The following is a 15,746-nucleotide window of genomic DNA, read 5'->3' as shown; positions in this document are numbered from 1 at the left end:
CCATGTCTGGAGCCATGTACAGTTCCTGAGACATAACACTTATACCACCCTTCTCCCTTGGATCCAAGGCAAGAGGTTGCTCTTCATTGTATGTGATGGACCTATAATACTCCAGATCAACTCCAACACTGACAGTACCTAAGAAGAAAGATTTTGGGGTGTCTCTCAGCAACTAGAGTACAAGACTGGTTGTTGTTCTTGTTGTTTTCTTCATCTGTCTGGTGGCATCTTCTTAGTGGCATCTCATCTAGTGGCATCTCTACTGATGGGTCTGTATACCTGGCACCTACGCGTATGTGGCTTGGGCACCTGGAAAGCATGTTTTTATTTGGTGAGATGTTTTAATTCAGTGTATTGCTCTGTTGTTTTATTGCCTGTTTCTTTAGAGTTTTAGCTGCATTATTTTAAACTGCTGCTGGGTTGTTGCTGTTGTTTTAGTGATGTTTTTAGTTCCGTGTGGGTTGTTATTTTTTGTTTTATATTTTGCTTTTGTAAGTTGCCTCAAAAATAACTTTTGATTAAGAGGGGTAGAAACGTATTTATTGAATAAATAAAGTAAGACCTGTCAACTCCTTTGTTCAGTGAGGTAATCTCTTCCCCATTCACCTTATCACTTCTTGGAACAGGAATCTGGGTACATGACCTATGTCATACAATAGCATCACACTGAAGACAGCAATACCTAATTGGATTCTCTGCATACTGTGATCCAGCTTTTGATCTTGGGAATAGGCCTTGGTCCATTACTTTGAATCACATCAAAATCCACTCTCTGCGGGCATCATAGGACAGCACCCTCAGACAGTTGCCAAGGGGCCTGGGCCATAACAGGGGCCACTGCTGATTCCTAAAGTACACACTTTCACATGGTGACAAAACAGCTCCCAGCCAAGTTACTCCATTGTTTGCTTCTCTCATCTCCAGCCCTTCTGCAAATGGGAGAGGTTGTCCCCAGAGGATCCTTGTAATCACCAAGGTGAGCTCCACCTTGAACCTTAGGGGACCACTTTTCTGAGAACCCCTTAGATCTGGATCCAATGCTGAATACAACACAACTGGTATCCAGTATAGATTTATATATGGGCATACAGGATTCATTTAGGAAGAAAAAATTATTTCTAAAAACACTGCATATTTCCTCCTCCTCCTCCTCCTCTTCTCTCTCCCTCTCCTCACAGACTAGTAGCACTCATCACAAACTAGTAGCATTTCAGTAAACATTGTTGAATTATTGGTACTTTACAGTAGCGAAAGCAAAAAGCAGAAAAAGAACCATATGTAGAGCACACATCTGGTCCAGAGAGTTTCATTTCCCATGAGAGGTTTGTGTTCCCTGCCATACAAAATGGTGTCTTACAGTTAATTTGTTTAATGGCCACAGGCAACAAATACTTCTTGTCCAACACCAAGGTTACTCAGCTGTATAATCAGGACTAAAGCCTTTGCATCTCCTAAGCAGAAGGATTCATGGCCATTGTTTTTTGCGAGGGATGATAAGGAAATGTATACATTGCCTGGGCTTGAATAGGTATTTGCTCTCGGCTTTCAATGTAATGAGTTTCTAATTGTTTCCAGAGTTTACAGCCGATAAAATGGTTAATCTGTGTGATGACAAAAAAGGAAGCAGGAAAATAACATGACACACTTGAATGAACTGTAAGGAAATAAAGTGCACAACATGTGATAATGCCATGACTCGGTGTTGCTGCACATTTCTGGGCTGAAAAGATATAGCTTGATGGGTAATTTGTCATGCTGTGCAATAGAGAACAACAGTAAAGAGACTTCAGACAGAAGAAAATTACACAAATAGTAGGGTGGAAAGGTATAATTGAAGATGGCAAAAGATTGAAAGAAAGACATTTAAAATTACTGTACTGACCTGCTAAATGCACTTGGGCGTGGAATCCTGACCCCACAAGAAGAGGCATTAAATGACTGCAGGCTGTGACACTACTACGGGATAATGCCAATCTAGCAAAGAGCTTAGAGAAGGGGAGAAAAACAGCACCTACGGAAGTTACAGGAAAGATCCTGATGCTTATTTCCAAGGACTTCAATCTAGTGAAATGGGACAACACATGATAAAAGAAAGAAAGAGAATCTAGCTGAAGAATTTAATATGATATGCTGTTCGTTTTTCACTATTTTATGATGATTTATCATATCTTAAACTTCACAAAAATGGTTTTCATAAAGATTTGTCATTATAAAGAAGACAATTTGGGCAGGTCTGACTGCAGGTTTCTGTGGGCTCTGGGCCCACCAAATGCCCCTGCACCAAGCTTGGAGGCGGGCGACATTGTATCCACTGTGGCTGCTTCCTCCTCTTCCTCCTTTCATAACCCTTTCCTTCCCAGCTCCAATGGAAGTGAGCATCATCACTGCCTTCTTCTCTTCCATTCTTGCCAGCACCTGCAGTTAGGAAGCATGCAAGCTGCTGCTGCCTCCACATCTTTATCTAGCCCGGAGCAGGGGCACTGTGCAGCAGACAGTGGCAGTTCCCATGATAAGCACTGGTTAGCACTGGAAAAGGCTAGGGAGAACCAAGGAGGTGGTGGCAGTAGTGGCGGTGGCAGCAGCAGCAGCAGTTTGCACTCTTAGCACTGGTTGGAAAGGGAAAGGGTAAGAAGGAAAGGGAAAAGAGGAGGAAGCAGTTGCAGCGATGGAACTGGAAGAAGAAACAGTGGCAGCAGTTATGGGTCCTCTGCCAGGGCATAGGACTTCAGAATGTAAGAATATAAGAAAAGCCCTGCTGGATCAGGTGCAAGGCCCATCTAGTCCAGCATCCTGTTTCACACAGTTGCCCACCAAATGCCACTGGAAGCCTACAGGCAGGAGTTGACAGCATACCCTTTCTCCTGCTGTCCTCCCGCCCCCGCCCCCCGCTGATGGTATTCAGAGGCATCTTGCCTTTGAGACTGGAGGTGGCATATAGCCCTCAAACTAGTAGCCATTGGTAGACCTCTCCTCCATGAAGTTGGATGACCTCTGGTTCTAGTGTTATGTGAGAGAGAGAAGAATTTCTCTCTATCCACTTTCTCCACACGATGCATGATTTTATAGACCCCTATCATGTCTCCCCATAGTCATCTTTTTTCTAAACTAAAAAGCCGCAGGTGTTGTAGTCTTGCTTCATAAGGAAGGTGCTCTAGGTCCATGATCATCTTGGTTGCCCCCTTCTGCACCTTTCCCAGTTCTACAATGCCCTTCTTTAGATGTGGTGACCAGAACTGTACGCAGTACTCCAAGTGTGACCGCACCATATTTTTGTATAAGGGCATTATAATATTAGCAGATTTATTTTCAATCCACTTCCTAATGATCCCTAGCATAGAACTGGCCTTTTTCACAGCTGCTGCACATTGAGTTGACACTTTCAATGAGCTGTCCACCACAACCCCGATTCCTCTCCTGGTCAGTCACGGTCAGCTCAGATCTCATCAACGTATACGTGAAGTTCAGGTTTTTCGACCCAATGTGCATCGTTTTACACTTGGAACAACATGGAACCGCTTTTGCCATTTTGTTGCCCACTCACCCAGTTTTGAGAGATCCTTTTGGAGCTCCTCACAGTCTGTTTTGGATTTCACTGCCCTAAATACTTTGGTGTCATCTAGATAATTTATGAATAAATTAAAAAGTTGAGAGTACAGATCCCTGGGGGACCCCACTTCTTACTTCCCTCCATTGCGAAAACTCTCCATTTATACCTACCCCCTGTTTCCTGTCCTTCAACCAGTTAGCAATCCACACATGTACTTGTCCCCTTATCCCATGACTGATACTTTTTTCAAGAATCTTTGATGAGGAACTCTGTAGAAAGCTTTTTGGAAGTCCAGATATACTATGTCAACCTTAATCCACACACCGGTTGACACTCTCAAAGAACTCCAAAAGGTTTGTGAGGCAAGATTTACCTTTGCAGAAGCCATGTTGGTTCTCCCCCAGAATTGTTAGAATGGTTAATTTAACATTCTAACTTTGACATATAATCGGAATTGTGGCTTGATATTTGGAGATGTAGATAATGCGCAGCATATTACCGTAAGAGAGTATAACGGCATCATCAACAAACTGTTTAGCAAGGAACAGCCATGGCTAATGGAAGAGGAACTGAAATCCACAAGAACATGGTATCTGGTCAGAATCTACTGGCAGATAGCCAGTGATACTGACTAGAACTTGTCCAAAAAAGAGTAATGTGTCCTCAGTGGACAACTCATTCTCTTCTATTCAGAAGAGTCAAGCAGTAAAGCTTTACCACTTCAAATGAGGAGTTGCATGCTTGAATGCTATCCCACTAAAAGCCTTTCCCTATACAGAGAAAAGAAAGAATTAAGAAAGTGAGCTAAGAATACTATTCCCTTACAAACTAGGTTACTACATGCAGGAAAGGTTATTCCTCCATGAAGAGGTTCTCCTGTGGCTGCCGCCAACTCGTCTGGCAGCTACTCGGGAACGGGCCTTCTCCATTGCAGCCCCTGGACTTTGGAATGTGCTTCCTGTTGAAATAAGAGCCTCCCCATCTCTGGCAACTTTTTAAAAGGCACTGAAGACACATTTATTCACCTAGGCTTTTAATTAGATTTATAGTTTTAAATAATTTTAATATTGGGCTTTAAATGTCTTTAATCTTTTAAATGATTTTAATTGTTAATCCATTTAATGTTTTAAATGATTTTAAGTGTAAACCACCCAGAGACGCAAGTTTTGGGCAGTATAGAAACATTTAAAATAATAAAATAAAATAAATAATAAGAAACATTCAGAGATATGACCATCCCTATCTAGAGTCTGAAGTGGTAGTGGTACAATCCCTGAAAGGTTTTGCAGCTTTATTCTGCTGAATGTATAAACGGGCCCTAATTTGTGATTCCTTTAAAATTGGGACTTGATTTTTTGCAACAATCCAAAAACTTGTAAAAGGAGAGGTGAAAGTGGGAGGAGTCAGTGCACACACTGTCTTTCAACCCACCTTAAGCTGTCTGCTAAAGCAAACCTAGTGCTGTCTCCAGCCTAAAACTGCCCTTATGAAGTAGCGATGATGATCTTAAATAAAAGCAACCCAAAAAAGTGAAGTGCAGGCTGTACTTATCCACTAAAAGTGTTAGATTTGTCCTTTAAATTTGAGGTCTGGGAATGAATCCAGGAAGGAATGTCTAGCTCTCAGAGCCACCCTTCCCACATCACTGGTTCAAATCTCCCCTTTTGAATGGGTCCTTTGATATCTCTTCTTTTGACCAATGTATTTTGCTAGACCCACTGCAGACTATTTTGCTGCCCATCTATGTTGATGGAATGGGAAGATAAATACCATCTGATTTGTACTCTTTCATGATGATTCCTTATATACCTCAAAGAGGTGACCTAAGGAAAGATCCATTGATGCTTTGAGATGCTCAGTTATGGTGTCAATGAAAGCCAGAATTTTAAATAGGCAGGGAGAACAAAGAAATTGGTGGTTTTGTGTGAGGAAATGAACTAGTGCAACAATGGAACAAATGTATGAAACATTTGAACAAATGTATGAAATTCAGCTTAGAATGGCTTAGGCCTGGGTTACCTGAGAGAACACCTTTCTCTGCAAGTTTCCCACCACTCATTAAGATCCTCAGAGAGGCCCATCTTCAGGTGCCACCAGTTCATCTGGTGGCAACCTGGGATCGTGCTTTCTCAGTTGTTGCCCTTAGGTTGTGGAACATGCTCCCCGTGAGTCTAAGATGCTTACTATCTTTGGAAGCCTTCATGAAAGCCCTAAAGACCAAACTTTTCAGTCTGGCTTTTAATAATATTTAATTGGTTTTAAATGGTTTTTTAAATGAGTTTCCTGTTATGTTAATTTTAACTGATTTTATTTTACGTTTACGTTAAAAATATTAAATGTTAGGTTATTTTTAATTTGTTTGTATGTTAACCATCCTGGGCTGTTTTGGGATGGGCGGTATATAAATAAAATAAAATAACTTTCACAATATTTATTATAGAACCAAAGTATTGCTATTTATTAATGTATTGTATATTTTTTTAAAAAGCCATCCTTGCTGCAGTTTTGGAGAAGGTGCCATTGGGTTGATCTTGTAGGTATGTTTGGAAACAGATATCTCAAGCTTATTATTAGACACAATATACTGAAAAATTAATTAATGTGATAGCAAATTATGGAGGCCCCCACCTCTGTCACTGCACCCAAAATTTTCAGAGAGGCAATGGGCAAGCTTTGAGAATTGTAAAAAGGGCCCTAGGTTTTGTGTTCAGCTTAACATATAGCTGGCTCCATTAACCTCAGAACATGGCCACCTGCCTTTGAGATCTTAATTTTGATTTATTATACTTTAAATCATGTATATTCCACCTTTTTTGCTGGAGCAACTCAGGGCAGCTTGCAAAAATAATAAAAACATAATTTTTAAAAATCCACTGTAAAATATCTAAGGAATCCATTCAACAACCCAATAAGAAACGGCAATGAAAAATCTAGAAATCAGCAATAACAAGATAAACCAGCATCAGCTCCAAAGGCACAACAGGATTTTCAATTTGTTGCCTGAAGGAGTACAGCCACATGAATGTCTAGCGGGGGAGCATTCCAGAAGGTCAGCACCACCACTGAAAAGACCCTGCACCTAGCAGATGCCTGCGATACTTCTGATGTGAAAGACACCTGGGAGCAGAAGATGATGATTGGAGAGAATGGGCAGGCTTCTATGCTAGAAAGCAGTTCTTGAGGGACCTAGGTCTCAAACTGTGTAGGTCTTTAAAAAGATAAGAACCAGCACTTTGAACCTTAAGCTGGGCGGGGGTGGCAGGGTGGACCAATGCAAAGCAGACAAAGTTTGAATAATGAGTTCCCTTTGAACAGTTTGTGCTAATAGTTGGGTAACTGCATTCTGTAACAAATGGAATTTCTGAATGCTTTTCAAAGATGGCCACATACAGATTTCACTGAGTGAAATCCATATACAGATTTCACCAGTGTGGAGGCGACCAGGGCATGGATAAATGTGGCTACATCTGGCTTTTCTAGGAAAGGTTGTGAAGGCTGAAGGTCTAGCTGAAGGCTGTGACACTGCAGACAGCTGGGCTTCTGAAAGGATCAAGGTGTGCGCCCACCCCCAGCCCCACATACAATGTGATCTTTCAAGGGAGTGTGAACCCACCCATCCTTCATGCAGCTGCATTTTCAGGGTTGCTTCACACAGAGACTTAAATAGCAGGCCTCAGTTTATGGTGGGAAGGAAGTGCCTGATAAACTATGCTGCTCCTGCTCCTGTTCTGTAGGTTGCCCAACACATTCTGGTCCAGGGATTCTCAACATTGGGTCCCCAGATGTTATTGGACTTCAACTCCCATAATCCCCAGCCCCAGTGGCCTTTAGTTGGGGATTATGGGAGTTGAAGTCCAATAACATCTGGGGACCCATCATTGAGAATCCCTGTTCTGGTCCATATCTCAGTCCTAGCTCAGTAGGTGGAGACAAGCAAATTACTATGACATACAAAATACCGACCCAGACAGCTGTTGTGAGAAGAAGAATATTGGACCCCAAACATAATAGATAGATAGATCATCATCATCAATCAATCAACCAATCAATATAACTAGGATATTGTCATCAAATTATGCAGTAAAGCAATGCAGCATTCCAACCAGCAACTGGATTTTATAGCTTAGGTTTTTCCAGTATCTACTTCGGCTTGTTCAGGGTACTAAATAAAAGGAACATTTCAATATAACTTTCTGCCTTTGTTTAGAGTGTCCAATGAATCTGAAGCGATGTCCAAATGTTATTCTGTGGCTGCTGAATATGCCAAATAATCCATCTGCTGCTGCAAAACTTGGCTCAAAAACTAAACATCCACTTTAAACAAATTAAATTAATTAAAGATCATAGCTCTACCCTTTGGTAGTAAACTAAAATCTTGCCAGGTTTCAGTTGCGGCTGTCCTATTGATCTCAAATGAGTATAGCTCTGAAGCTTGATAGAGGACATTGAAATGGGCAGCACAGTTCTAACTTTGCATCAGGTTTCACTTGACTAAAGACTGGAAGTGACTCTGGTTAGGTGGCTACAAACTGATTTCCGGATTTTTTCTATAAAAGAGGGTGTCTTTCAGCTGACAGAATGACTCAGCAGGAACAAAATGAGTATAATATGCAAAGCCTTTTGACAAAGGGTAGGTGAAAAAATGTGAAATGGATAAGGAGAATCTTTGCATCTTCAGTTCAACTTCATTTAGATTTCACCATGCAAGTCCAGTCTTCCCACACAGACCAACTGTTTCATTCCATATGCACCTTCCCTCCATTTATTCATCCAACCTAAGTCTACAAATGAATCTTAGCTACATGGAAACATCATGGTCAGAGGGAGGTTGACTCTGAGCACTACCACCATCATATTTTGTCAACATCCTGAAGCATTTATCTGCTGAAAGGCAGTTCTTATTTTTTGTGTTTCTTACTGAACCTTTATTTTCTTGGCACATGTGAAAAGGAAACAAGGTGAAGTTAATCACTGTTTGGAACTCGGTTGCTGTGTATTATGCATTATGACAGATAAGGTAGCAAAATGTAAAGCAGTTAGATCAAAATATCCAAAAGAGAGGAGGAGGAGGAGGAGGAGGAGGAGGAGGAGGAGGAGGAGGAGGAGGAGGAGGAGGAGGAGGAGATGAATCTGGTGATATGCTGGGTGTGAGGTGAGAAGAGAACGTACTACACCAGAGATGCTCGACCTCTCAGTGGCCAAAGGTCATTGTGTGTGAGAATGATGGGATTTGTAGTCCAGCTACATCTGGGCCCCAAAGTTGAGTACCACTGTATTACACTGAGGTAATTCACACAACCTCATTTCCCAGGGCTGGAAGGAAGGCAGGATCAGTCCTACCTTCTCCCACATGATCGCCACTGAGGCCCCACTTGTTGCGCCACACTCCCAGATGATCGCCACAGTAGCTAGTGGCATGAAAACAGAGAGGCTGGGGGAAGAATTCCTGGCCTCCAGGAATCCCACAATGCACCACACTGCTGTAAAAAAAACCTGAGGCTACGGCACTCTTTCCCCTGGCCTCTATGGACAAAATGGCTACTGGCAGCCCAGTCATCCACACAATTGGGGAGTGAAGTAGGAGGGCATGAGCACGCACCCTCCTACCTCACTTTTAGCCTGGATACTAAACACAAGGAGCGATTGCAACAAGATATCCTGTAGGGATCAGGACCAATACCGGCACTTCTCACAGTTGGCTTTACCTGGGCTAGGGCAGCCCTACCTGAGTAGAGCTGGCCATGAGAACAGCCTTACTACTTCTCAGCCTAACTTACTTTAAAAGGCTGGGGTGAGGGGAAATGGAATAAGTACCATTATTCTGTAAGCTGGAAAGTACTACAGAAATGACTCCACCAGTTCTACACCTCTGTATCTTTGTCACATTTGAGTATCAACATGACTGAAATGACAGACTGGCTGAAACTTCTCTGAGTAGCCCTGACTGCTTTCTTAGCAAAGGCTGTTTGCAGCTTATGTCCATGTTACTGTGGGAACAAAACCCTTTCTGCAAGGAGCCCTGGAGTATATGGCTACAGATATCACTTGCTGGCCTCCTGCTCATGGAACCATTGTCATTGATACTGGGGAAGGTACAGTGGTGTTTTTGTGGCTGCCCAACTGTGTTTTGTGTCCATACTAGGTATGGTGACCTCATAGGAGCATTTAGCCATTCCTGCATGTTGATTGGTGCCTTTCATGCGTAAGTAATATGGGACATCATTGGTGCATTGGTGAGTAATATGGGACATCATAGCAATAGTGCTGCCACCTATCCATCACACTGCTGTGATGGATAGGTGGCAGCACTATTGCTATACTGTAGGTTGGTTTGTTGCTATGTTGCCCCTTGTTTGTACACTGCTGTTTTCTGCTGGGAGTAGGGATGTGCACAAACCGCAGTTCGAGCACAGTTCGGGAGCACCGTTCAGGAGCTTTAAGAAAAACCTGCTCTCTGCTGCCCCATGCAGCTTCCTGCCTGGACAGTGCGTGTCCCAAGAAGCAAGGTGCCAGCATGCACATGGTGTCCATGCATGTGTGGGTGCCATTTGTGTGGTCAGCATGGTGTTGCTGTTGTTGTTTTCTTAAAGCTCCCGAATTGTGCTCCCCAACTGTGTTCGAACCACAGTCCAAACCGCAATTTGTGCACACTCCCAGCTGGGAGTCCATAATATTGTGAATATGTCAGGCCAACATAGCAGCTACCAGCATCTGCAGAATGATAGTATTGCATTGTAAAGCATTTATTGTGCTTCATAAGACTGGTTTAGATGAAGTCCTTGTGACTAATGATGTTCTGTTTGGGGGATGTGGTCAACTGGAGGCTTTGGTGAGATACGAGGGAGTGGGCAGCAGCTGACCGGCTCCCAGCCTAGCAGTCCACCCCCCACCCCCCACCCTTTCCATTTCTAGCACCTGTCTTTATTGGGTTTTTTGATGGGAATGAGAGAAGAACAATTTTGCTAAGTTTATAATCAAAACATCTGAACACACTCCTCAGCAGGATCTACCTATAGCAGAGGTTCTCAAGCTGGGAGGTCCAGACCCACCAGGGGGTTACAAACTACTTAAAAAGCGATCCCAAACAACTCAGGAGGGAGCTATCAGGAGGTCAGGGGCCTTGTCCAACATGTTCAAGGTGTGGAGATGGTCCAGGATGATGGGAGACAGATGGAGATATAAGCCAACAACCACTTGGCTCCTGTGCCACTCACAATGCCAAGGGCAAGCACAGCAGTAGCACTTCTTTGGCTGACGAGCCAGGGGAGTACTCTCTCTTGACAGACACTCACTAGAGCTCATCTAGTGAGTGGCCAAAGAAGTGCCATTACTGTACTTCTCTGGGCTTTGTGAACGGTGGAGGATCCAGGGTGCCTTCCACACTACACGCTGTAACAGTTTTGCAACGTGAAATGTTAGGTGCCCAGCAGAGGAGAGAGGAAGAGCCCATCTGCTTCCCCTTCAGTGCTGCTCGGGGTGGGAGACCAAGTGTGTGCTGTTGGCTCCTTCTGCTACTACCTGCCTGCTTCTGCTTCCCCCTGTGAGACGGCAGCCTGCTGCCTTTGGGTATCTTTTCATTGTAGGAGGGTTGCAACGATGTTGCCCTGGTGTAAGTGGTGTCGTGTGGCTGCTTCATGGGGGGTGGAGTGATCTGTTCATATCACCTCTTCTTGCTTCAATTTGATTTGTCTCATTTTATCTCCCCACCCCCCACTAATATTTTCTAATTTTTACACTGTGCGAAGGGGGAGCAGTGGGCGGGTAGGTGGAGCCTTAAGAGGTGAGAACGTGCTTTGCTCAACACTTTTCAGGGGCAAAGCAAGGGGGACAGCAGCTGCCTTGACTCCCCTGCCACGATCCTCTTGTTCAAAATCCACCCAATCCCCAACTCCCCTGATGTCTATCTAGAGGCCCGCTCTGCCATTTTTTGTTTGTTTGTTTTGCTGGCTTGCTTGTGCAAGGGTGCAACGCTGCAAGTAAATGCGCACTTTGGAGCAGCACTTTCCCCGCCATTGGCTTTTGTTTTGTTTTGTTTTGTTTTGTTTGCTGGATTGCTTGCACAAGGGTGCAAAACTGCAAGTAATTTTTTTTTAAACGGTCCTTTCCCTCACAGCTTTGCACAAGAGAGATGGTGTTTTTATTTTAAAAAAATACATCATGTCTTTCCCCCTGCCTCCTCCACGACTCCAATGGCCCAAAATGGGGCAGGAAGAGGGGGCGGATAACACAATTCAAGGAGAATATGTACAATCCTACCCCCAGCCTGGAAATCACATTGCAGTGGACAGCAATATGAATGGCCACCAGCCTACCATGAAGTACTGAACAACCCTTTACTCACAGTTTGAAACCATTGCATCATTCCATTGCATCTTGCAATGCTTCTACAATGCAAAGCTCATAATCTGGAAAATGCCCAGGTGGCTTTCAGCCCAGGTTCCATATGAATGGGAGACTAGAAGTGTGAGCACCATAATATATTCCCCTCTGAGAAGAGCAGAAGGTTTCAAGTTCCCTCCCTAGCATTTCCAAGATACGGCTGGGAGAGATTCCTGCCTGCAAGCTTAGAGAGGCCTCTGCCAGTCTGTGTAGACAATACTGAGCTAGATGGACATTGGGTCTGACTCAGTATATGGCAGTATATGGCCTATGTTCCTCCTGTCCTCCTCCCTGCCTCCCCATGCCTTGGAGAAGTCGTAGCAGCTCTTCTCGACAGTGTCTCTTCCTGAATTTTGAGTTAGTGTGGAAGCTGAGAACAAAGAGTTGTGTGAGAGAGCCCTGATTCCCTTTGCTTGATTCCTACTTGTGTGAATCAGAGCTTGCAGCAGTTGCTGCTCTAATGAGCAAATACCGAATGAAAATAACGTGGAGCCCAAAATGAGACTGATAGCCTCAAACATAGAACCCAGGTTTGAAAAACTAAATAGGAGCAAGCAAGCTCATCTTTCTCATTGAACAGGTAGATGTGCTTTATTTTTCTCTATCTAATCAGCTCAGTGGCTGACATTCTAACTCTGTGAGGTTATTCACACATGCAGCAGAAACGTCTAAGAGAGCCCAGCCCGGTTTCTGCTGTGTGTGTGAACCACCGGGCTGGCACCCAAGTCTGGTGGCTACAAGGTGGCAAACCTGCCGATGTAGCCTCCCAGTTAAATGAGGTTAGGAGCGCTCTTCTAACCCCATTTTTCTGGCTGTGTGTCTGCTGTGGCTACTTACAGTCATGGCAAGCACACTCGGGGGGAGGGGGGCTCCCAGTAAATGCACTGTGCACTTGTGTTGTGCATTATTGGGGCTCCAGGGGTGGGGCGTCGCATAGCTGTACTTCCCTGCACTCGACCCCTGGAATGTCCGGGCGAGGTGTGGCAAGACGTGGACGGCCCACAGGAGAGCCACCAATCGTCTAGACAGGTAATCCACCCGCCCAGGGACCTGCCACCGATCATCTGCCGGGAAGGTAAGCTAAACCCTACTTCTTTGCAGACCCGCCCAAAGCTCTTCACACGGATCATGTGGAAAGCTTCTGTATGTGCTTCTGTTTGTGCAATGAAATTACTCTTGATCAGTGGAAGCCCCTACACTTGTCCACTGTGCTTCCACTCTTCCACTCTTGTGCAAGAGCACAAATACTTTTGGAGCTTGCCTGCATTCCAGGAACACTCTGTTAGACTAGAAACATGTTGCTTGATCCTCAGCAACAAGTTTCTGGTCTACACATCATTAGTCAGGAGGTCAGCCAGTAGCTTTAAACATGGGGGGTGGTCACACAGCAATATATACTATTTTAGGGTGCCACGGTATTTATTTATTATTTATTTGTTAAACATATTTATATGTTGCCTCGGGGCAACAATGGAGATGGCCCGTCCCTGAGTAGCCACCAGACAAGGCGGTGGCAACTGCAGACAAACCTCTCCAGATGATCTCAATGGGTGGTGGGGCTCATGGCAAAGAAGACATTCTCTTAAATTTCCAGGGCCTAATCTGTTTAGGGCTTTATAGGCTATAACCAGCACCTTGTATTTTGCCTGGAAATGTACTTATAGCCAGTGTAGTTTCTTTTAGTCTAGGAGTAATATGATCTCTCAAAGATGACCCAGAGACCATCCTGGCTTCCCCATTCTGTACCAACTGCAGTTTCCAGACTATGTACAAAGGCAGCCCCACATAGAGTGCATTGCAGTAGTCAAGTCTGGAGGATACCAGCATATGTACCACTGTTCAGAGGTTGTTTATCTCAAGAAAAGGATGTAGCTGACATATCAGCCAAAGCTGATAGAAAGCACCTCTGGCCACTGCCTCAACCTGGTACACCAGACAGAGGTTTGGATCCAGAAGCACCGCCAGACTGTACACCTGTTCCTTCTGAGGAAGTGAGACACCATTCAGTACCAGCAGATCAAAACAGTCTCCTGAGCTCTGACCCCACACAATAAATACCTCTGTCTAATCTGGATTCAGTCTCAGTTTGTTATTTCTCATCCAGCCCATCCCTGCCTCAGTATCAAAAAGTCTGAGAACCCCTGGCTTATAGGATTCTTCTGCAATTTGACACATGGTCAGGCAGGGTCAGTGGTACTGCCAAAGAAGTGGAAAGCATGCTCTGCTCATGCTCTTTACTGAAGAACATTTTTCTTGGTGTGCAAGGAATCTGATGAATTTTAAAGAAAAGAAAAGACTCGGAATGAATGTTGACTTCTCACAGGATCAATGCTATGCTCCTTTTTTCTGGTGTGTTTCTAATATACTTTTGGAGGACAGTGACAATGACTGGCAGGAGTTAAGTAGAAAAGAAGAATGCAGCAATCCAACAAACAAATGCTGAGTTGGTGGAAAAAGCATTGCTCATGTTACAAAGTAAGATTGCACAGACTGAATTGTGTGATGCACTCTGAAGAACTAATTGAAGCAGATCAATGGATGCTAGAAAGTTATGTGACAGTTGTGTGTCATCAAAAAAATTACTTAAACCTATCACCAAATCCCCATGAGAAGATGGCCCTGGTAAGTATTCTTTGCCAGCAGTTCTCAAACCACTCACTTGACGCTACCCCAGAGTAAGCCATCTGAGAATAGTAGCTGGAGTTTCTAGAACAGAAATCTTTTGCCAGTTCACATGTTCCATTTTGTATTCAGCCTCCAATTCCCAAGTACAACACACTTATTCACTGCGTAATCATTGATGCGTGGCACTCATGTGCACAGGATGTATGTGTCCCCTGCAAAATGCACACAAGTGGAAATCCAATCACTTGTATTCTGGAGATACAAGCTGTGCTATTATTAACAATGCAATAAACATGTGCATTGCATTTGGGAATTAGTTCCAGAAGCTAAAATATAACATGTGAACAAACCGATGAGAAAAAGAAAGGTGATTCTTCCTTTTACTCAGGATACTTTTAATTCTCAATAGGTCCTAACAGGGAGGCTCCTTACTAAGGACAAGTGGGATATTGCCCTCTCACCATGCAAGTTCCCCCTACTCTTTCCCATGCCCTACCTTTGTAGTCTAATAGTGATAAAGGAGAGCCTGTATTTGTTACTGTGTCCAGGCATGGTTCATATGGATCTGCCCATTATAACCCCTGGCTCCAATTTCTTTACTGTTATTTCTTTCTTTAATAAATGTGTATACCACCCACTACCGAAGTCTCTAGGTGGTTTATAGCATAGTTACCTTAGCTGCTGTGCCCTCTGCTCACCAATGGGCACCAGCCGCCACTGCCTCATGGTCCTAAATTTCCCTCTTGTTAATACTGAAGTAGTTATATAGGATTATAGATCTGCCAATAAACTAAGTTCTTGGCTTCAGTTTACAAAACTTTGTTTGAAGTCGCTAATTAATTATTTTCCTTTTACACCTAGTTCTTCTTTAACCTAAAAATATTCAGCTTTAGAATATAACTCTTGGCATGTGGAACAGACTAAAGAGGCAACTAGATACTAAAAATCAAAACTATACAAAACAGCAAATACCACCAAAGCCTATCATTAAATAACGCTCTCCGTGGACAGAGCTAATTGATACCAAGAACAGTACCAATAATAATTCATTTTATGTATAAGTGTCCCTGCATTTGTATGTGGGGTACATTTGTATGTGGGGTACATTGTATGTGGAATACAATGGGTACTCATGATACTCTCATGACTGAATAAAAGTATATAAATCAACAGTTCATATGTATGAAACTTGCTG

Source organism: Hemicordylus capensis, chromosome 2 (assembly GCF_027244095.1).
Source record: "Hemicordylus capensis ecotype Gifberg chromosome 2, rHemCap1.1.pri, whole genome shotgun sequence".
In the NCBI taxonomy this organism is placed as follows: Eukaryota; Metazoa; Chordata; class Lepidosauria; order Squamata; family Cordylidae; genus Hemicordylus; species Hemicordylus capensis.
The sequence above is the reverse complement of the archived record's forward strand: the minus strand, read 5'-3'. Positions refer to the sequence as shown.